This window comes from Mastomys coucha, unplaced genomic scaffold, assembly GCF_008632895.1.
Source record: "Mastomys coucha isolate ucsf_1 unplaced genomic scaffold, UCSF_Mcou_1 pScaffold20, whole genome shotgun sequence".
In the NCBI taxonomy this organism is placed as follows: Eukaryota; Metazoa; Chordata; class Mammalia; order Rodentia; family Muridae; genus Mastomys; species Mastomys coucha.
Window position 1 is genome coordinate 66,227,466 of NW_022196903.1, and position 6,998 is coordinate 66,234,463.

At 46.9% G+C, this 6,998-nt stretch overlaps 1 protein-coding gene across 7 annotated transcripts in view; it reads left to right on the forward strand.

The window, feature by feature from the left end:
• The window catches only part of Capg (capping actin protein, gelsolin like), a 27,315-nt gene that overhangs the window by 1,864 nt on the left and 18,453 nt on the right, over positions 1–6,998 (forward strand). For 3 of the 7 annotated variants that reach the window (XM_031382197.1, XM_031382194.1, XM_031382196.1), the window contains exon 2: positions 6,058–6,119. The exons of 1 other annotated variant lie outside the window; for it this stretch is intronic. The gene's annotated coding sequence lies outside the window, so the exon portion shown is untranslated. Of the gene's footprint in view, positions 1–4,423; positions 4,490–6,057; positions 6,127–6,998 lie in introns of those variants that run through there. 3 more of the 7 variants (XM_031382195.1, XM_031382201.1, XM_031382200.1) reach the window with 3 other exon arrangements.

Genomic DNA, 6,998 nt, shown 5'->3' on the forward strand with positions numbered 1-6,998 from the left:
GTCTTGGAAAACAAACTTGTCTTCCTCATGTCCAGTGCTAACCTCTTGAACCCAGCCTTAGCAGGAGGCAGCCTGTGTACATGAGTTTTAAAAACTTGCTTTAATTAATCATTTGCATTAATTTGGTCATGATGATCTGGGCTGGTGATTGAATCTTTGGGGTTAACACTGTGTATTTGCATGTTTGTGAGTGTGTGTGTGTGAGTGTGAGTGTGTGTGTGTGTGAGTGTGTGTGTGAGCGTGTGAGTGTGTGTGTGTGAGTGTATGTGTGAGTGTGTGTGTGTGTGAGTGTGTGTGTGTGTTTAGTGTAGGCATTTGAAGGCCAGAAGTCCGTCTTAATGTCTTCCTCTTTGGCTTTCTACCTTTTCGGGTATGAGCTCATTACTTTGGCTAGACTCCTGTGTCCTCCCCAGTGCTAGGATGAGAGACACTCACTGGCACCAGCTTTTTCTTTTTCTCTCTTTCTTTCTTTCTTTTTTTCTTTCTTTCTTTCTTTCTTTCTTTCTTCCTTCCTTCCTTCCTTCCTTTCTTTCTTTTTTTTTTTAAAGATTTATTTACTTTATTTTATGTATATACACTGTAGCTCTCTTCAGACACACCAGACGAGGGCATCAGATGTTTTGTGAGCCACCATGTGATTGCTGGGAATTGAACTCAGAACCTCTGGAAGAGCATTCACTGCTCTTAACCGCTGAGCCATCGCTCCAGCCCCTGGCACCAGCTTTTTACTTGAGTGCTGGGGACTGAACTGAAGTGCTCGTGCTTATGCAGTAAACACTTTACCCTCTCCTTAGTTCCCACAGTTTGCTCTGAGGACTTTCTCACACCCACCAGTGATATCACTAACGACACAGAGGCTTTGTAATCTCTGGACCGTCTGTCTATTCACCTCTAATTCCCCGGCAAATATCCGGCTTCTGATTCTTCTCCCAGCATCACCATCTCTGGAAGATCTGCCCTCCACTTCTTGCCCAACTATTTGCCATCAGCTCTTTATTACAGCCAATCAGATACAGTTCTAGATTACCTTAAGCAGGTAAGGAAGGAGGAATATTTACAAACTATGAGGTGGGGGAGGGGCCATAGAAGTGCAATACCAAGATCATGCCAGCATTTAGCTCTCTGCTGGTACAGAATTAACAACTGAATATACAAAGGCACACCTTCACACAATGTACCCCAATAACCAAATAAATGGGTTTGTGTGGGGCTGAGGATATTTAATAAACTGTAAACCATGCAGGTGGGGGGGGGGTCCTAGGTTGCCTAGGGTTGCTGGGTACAGTGGGTTGGAAAGAGGTGTACATACTATCTTCAGGTCCCCAGCTTCTGAGCACATTGTGAGATAAGAGTGTGCACATAGCCCAGACAACAAGGAATCCTAATTTGCTAAACTATTCCCTACGCTTGGCTACCTCATCTCATTACTTACTCTGCACTGTGCCTCTGACTGGAGTCAGAGGAGCCAGGAGAGTCTCCTAAACTAAGCCTTCATCTCACTGGTGGGGAGCTACGGCTCAGAGAGGATCACATGTCAGGCTGGGTGTAGTAGCTCCTGTTTGTAATCCTAGCACTTCAGAGACTGAGTCAGGAGGATTACAGTGAGTTTGAAGTCTGTCTGGGCTACAGTATGACACCTTGTCTCAAAATTAAAACAAAAAATGGAGCTGGGGAGATGGCTTAGCAGTTAAGAGCACTCATCTGCTGCTCTTGCAGAGGACCTGGATTCAAGTTCCAGCACCCCATGGCAGCTTACAACTGTCTGTAGCTCCAATCATTGGGATTTTGATGCCCTCTTCTGGCCTCTGCAGGCACCAGGCACACGTGTGCATATAAAACACCTATCCACATAAAATAAAAAATTTAGCCGGGTGGTTGTGGGGCACTCCTTTAATCCCAGCACTTGGGAGGCAGAGGCAGGTGGGTTTCTGAGTTTGAGGCCAGCCTGGTCTACAGAGTGAATTCCAGGACAGCCAGGGCTATACAGAGAAACCCTGTCTCCAAAAACCAAAAAAAAAAAAAAAAAAAAAAAAAAAAAAAAAAAAAAAAAAAGAGAGAGAGAGAGAGAGAGAGAGAGAGAGAGAGAGAGAGAACAAAGATTCGGGAGTGGTGTGGTGGTCCCTGGCTGCAATCCCAGCATGTAGGAGGCTAAGGCAGAAGCATCAAGAGTTCAAGGTCATTCTCTGATACAGAGAGAGTTCCAGGCCAACCTGGATTATATGACACTCTGCTTCAAAAAAGAACAATAAGAGAGGCATATGTGGAAATGGCTCAGTGGGTAAAATGCTTATTGCACAAATCTGAAAGCATGATTTAGATCCCTACCACTCATGTAATAGCTAGGTTTGCAGCCCACACTTGTAATTCTAAAGTCGGGTGAAGAGGTGGAGGGTGATGGTGTCTCGCTGGCCAGCCTGGTTAGCTGAAACAGAGCTCCAGGTTCTATAAGATACCTCATCTCAAAAAATGAGGTAGAGAGGCTAGAGAGATGACTCCGCGGGAAGGATTTGTTACTCTTGCAGAGGACCTGCGTTCAGGTTCCAGCACCCACATCTGGGCTCATACCTTCTCTACCTCCAGTTCCAGGGGACCTGTCCTCTTCTGACCTCCTTAGGCTCTAGGTATGTATGTGCATACATACAGGTGTTATGCCCTGAGTCCAAGGGAAACCAAGATGAGCCCAAGAATTTTGAAGTCCGCTGCAGCTGGCAAAAGAATCTTTTTATTATTTTGAGTCTTGACTCGGATCACAAGCCCCCCCACCTATGATGTATGTGATGACAAGTTCAGGGAAACACTGGGTTTATATACAGTGTAGTTAGGAATTGCTTGAAGGGTGAATGGGAGTGTGGGACAAAACTGAAGCTGGGAGGGGGATTAGAGAGTGTCTTTTGTGGGGTTATCAGGAACTAATTTTATGGCTGACCATAACTGTCTGTGACCTCTGATTACCTTTTCTATGATTTAAACGTGGGGCCTTAATCTTCTTTGAATTTGTTATTTCTTTAAGGTCCCAAGGACAGGTACCTGGAGAGTTCAGCCTTTATCAGAGATCAGAAGTTCAAGGTCATCTAAGGCTATATAGGGAGTTTGAGTCAGCCAGTGCTATATAGGAACTTGTCTTAAAAATTGGAATTTTTTTTTTCATTGTTATTACCTCCTAAGTGCTGGTTGCTGGAGTTATAAGGAAGACTTGTCATTGTCCCTGAGCTGCATGTACGAACCGTGTGGTTGGTGAGGGAGACACAAAAAAAACCCACTCCCGTGACAGAATTTTCTGTTTGGCCTCTTGGTAGGGATGAAGGTTACATGGGTGTTGCATCTGTCAAAACTAGAAAACTAAGCTAGGTGTAGTGGTACATGCCTGTAATTCCAGCACTCATGGAGCTGAGGCAGGCAGAGCTCTGTGAGTTCCCTGCTGTCCTACATAGAACACTCCTGGCAGATACAATAAAACCTTGTCTAAAAAAAAAAAAGCTGGTACTGAGCCATCTCGCCAGGGTATGCTGGACTGCCCAGCTGCCCAGGAACAAAGTCAGGGTGTAAATTCTTTCAAAAGCAGTCAGTGGACCTCAGAGAACTGAATTCTCCTTGGCCTTTGCAAAGTTGCTTCTCAAAAGACAAAGCGGCTTTCAGGACTGAGTCCTGAGTGGGTTTGTGTGCTAAGATCCGGACCCAGCCAGACTGCGGTGCAGACACTGGCTGGTCTGTTTGCTTTTGAATTAGAGAAGGGTAGAAGGGCATATTGATGCAGATCAGGCCTGGATTACATTCCTGGCTCTCTTCTGGTCCTCCCTGAGAATTCATCTAAGTAGGAATAATGGTGATGGGTGTGAGAATGGAAGATCAATTTTGTTAGAAATTACACTTATTTATTGACTTGTGTGTATGTGATCCTCCAAGTGCTGGGATTACAAGCATGCCCAGAAGTGCGTGTGGTGCTGGGAATCAAACCCAGCTTCCTGCACGCTAGAAAACACTCCACTGAGCTGCATCCCCAGCCAGAGATCACACTAAAGGCACAAAGTACTAGCCGCCCACCTTGAATCTCAGCAGAGGCAGGATGATATCTGAAAGTTCGAGGCCATACTGGTCTACAGAGCAAGCTCCAGGACTTTTAAACAGAGAGAACCTGTCTCAAAAACAAAAGCGAAACAAAAGAAAGATAAAAGAGGGCACCAAGTACTAAGTGGGTGCTACAAGGAACAGCAGAGGTTGGTACCCGGATGGAGACCGAGGATCCATGGATTGTGTGGGAGGTGAAAGCTGTCTGCCCTCCTCAGCCCGTTTTCCGTAGTATAGGGAACCTTAGCTTTACTGGCCCCTGGGGTCCCTACAATGCTAAGTCTCTGGAGCAGCAAAGGGAAGGGAACGCCCCCAGCCAGCCCCTGCCACTTGGCCCTTTTGGGTGACTCACTTCTCCGAGGGGGGTGGAGGCGTGGTTTCCAGCAAAACAACTTTGTCCAGAGCCAGGAACCCCCTGGAGCAAGTAAGTCATGTACCCCAGGGTTCTCCGTGGTCCAGGGATCTTACTTTAACTTTGTGTCCCTGTCTTCCCCACACCTTCCGGGCTCCTAGGGGTGAAAGCTGTACTGGCTTTTTGATCGTAGGTGAGATCAGGCAGGTAAAGCCGTCAAAGCACTTTCCCTTTCTCTCGAGGGAACAAACTTGAAGCAGGGAATTGGAGGTAGGGCAGAACAGAAGCGTGGTGGGGGTGGGGAAAACAACCTGAGTCTTAAAAAGAAACAAGTTCCACGTTTTCCTTTTTAACTTTCTGTTGGTTTGGTGGCTTTTTTTTTTTTTTGAAACGGTGTCTCACGTGGCCCAGACTTCTTTAAATTCACTACATTGCCTGTGATTCTCCTGCCTCCGTTTTCCAAGTGTTGGAATTACAGATGTGCACCACTGTACTTAAGATTACCCACACTCCGCAAGCCTTTCTTCTCCCTCCCTCCCTCCCTCCCTTTCTCTCTCTGCCCCTCCCTCCTTCCCTTTCTTTCCTTCCTTCCTTCCTCTCTCTGTCTGTCTCTGTCTCTCTCTCTCTGTCTCTCTGTCTCTGTCTCTCTGTCTCTGTCTCTGTCTCTGTCTCTCTCTCTCTCTCTCTCTAAATCCTGTGTATTTTGTGTGTCTAAGTGTGGGTTTGTGCAGGTGGAGGCTAGAACGGCATCAGACGCCTTGGAGCTGGACTGATAGAGGGTTTGAGTGGCCTGATGTGAGTTCTGGGAACTGAAATTAGGAAAAGCTGAGAGTTCTCTTAACCACACTGAATCATCACTCCCGCCCCAACCCCCCCCCCTTTTTTTTAAGTAAAATTTTCTTCCCTTGGTAAGAGGACCCTCAAATGTAGTGAACAATGGTTTTCATTCATCGTTGTTTCCTGGTGTGTGCATAGGTTCTCGACCTAAGGGCCACCTAGGTTCTGCCTCTAGGACCCAAGGATCTGAGTACTCACAGACGGAGGGAAGGTGATCCCTGGTTTTAACTTCCTTCCTTCTGACATACCACGAAGCTTGGGAAGGAATGGGGACTGCTCCAGCATGTGCTGGGCCCTTTTACCAGAGCCGCTAGTTAGTCATCTCAGCAGCCTGTAAGTCACTGCTGACATGCACGAGTGGCAGACTAAAGAAAGGAGAAACAGTCCATGAGATGGCTCAGCTAGTAAAGTCACTTGCCACCAAGCCCAAAGACTTGCATCTGGTTCCCAGGACCCATGTGATAGAAGGACAGAACCAATTTGTCTTCAAGCCTTGGTATGTACATGCCACGCCTCCTCCAGAATAAGTAGATGAATAAATAAATGTAATTTCTAAAAAAAAGACTTCGCCAGGCGGTGGTGGCACACGCCTTTAATCCCAGCACTTGAGAGGCAGAGGGAGGCAGATTTCTGAGTTCGAGGCCAGCCTGGTCTACAGAGTACGTTCCAGGACAGCCAAGGCTACACAGAGAAACCCTGTCTCAGGGGGAGAAAAAAAAAGACTTCATATTTACCTAACAGTCTTTATTTGCACATTAATTGTAACATCCTGTTTGACCTTCATATTTATACTGTGTGCCCAGTTTACAGATTGGACTCAGGAGGCTCCGAGGAGTTGCATCACTGACCTGAGAAAGCTCAGCTGGTAAGCAGTAAGTCCACTTCCACACACACTCTGTATGTAGCCAAGGATAATTTTGAACTTTTGGTCTTCTTGCCTCTACCTCCAAGAGCTGGGACTGTAGGCATGCCCCGCCACTGCACCTTCAGAGTCTCGGCTCCTATACCATGTCGGGCTCAGGTCTTCAGGCTTGGAAGTAGTGTCTTCACTGGCTGAGCCATCTACCTGGTCTTCTTTGTCTTTATTCCTACTGTGATCCATCTCAGGGCTTCATGATGTTATGTGAACAGCCTATTAACTGATATATATATATATCCCCGGTCCTAAAGGCTGACTCTGTGTAGTCCTGGCTATCCTAGAACTCGCTCTGTAGACCAGTCTGGCCTTGAACTCATAGAGACCCACTTGCCTCTGCCTCCCAAGTGCTGGGATTAAAGGCACAAACCCTCACTCTCCGCTAAGACCAACCAGTAGCCTTTCTACCAAGCCTGTGGTTCTGTCAGGGGCAAGGCCTTGCTAGGCTCTCAGCTCAGACTACCCTGGTTTCAAGACTGTCGTTTGACTATGGAGAAACTTGGACGGCAGCTAAAAGCTGTGTTTTTTTTATTTACTTACTTATTTAATGTACCTGGGTGTCTTGTCTGCATGTATAAATGTCTGTATACAATGTGCATAGCTGGTACTTGAGGTGACCAGAAGAGAGCATTAGATTCCTTGGGACTGGAGTTGCAGACAGTTGAAAGGCTCTGTGTGGGTGCTAGGAACGGAGCCTGAGGCTCTGAAGGAGCAGCCATGGAGCCATCTCTCTACCACGGACTGGGTTTCTTGCGGGGTGCCTATTCCGCGGGACAAGGGATTCTGGCCAGGTGGGCACGGGATTCGGCTTTGACAAACAGACTACAC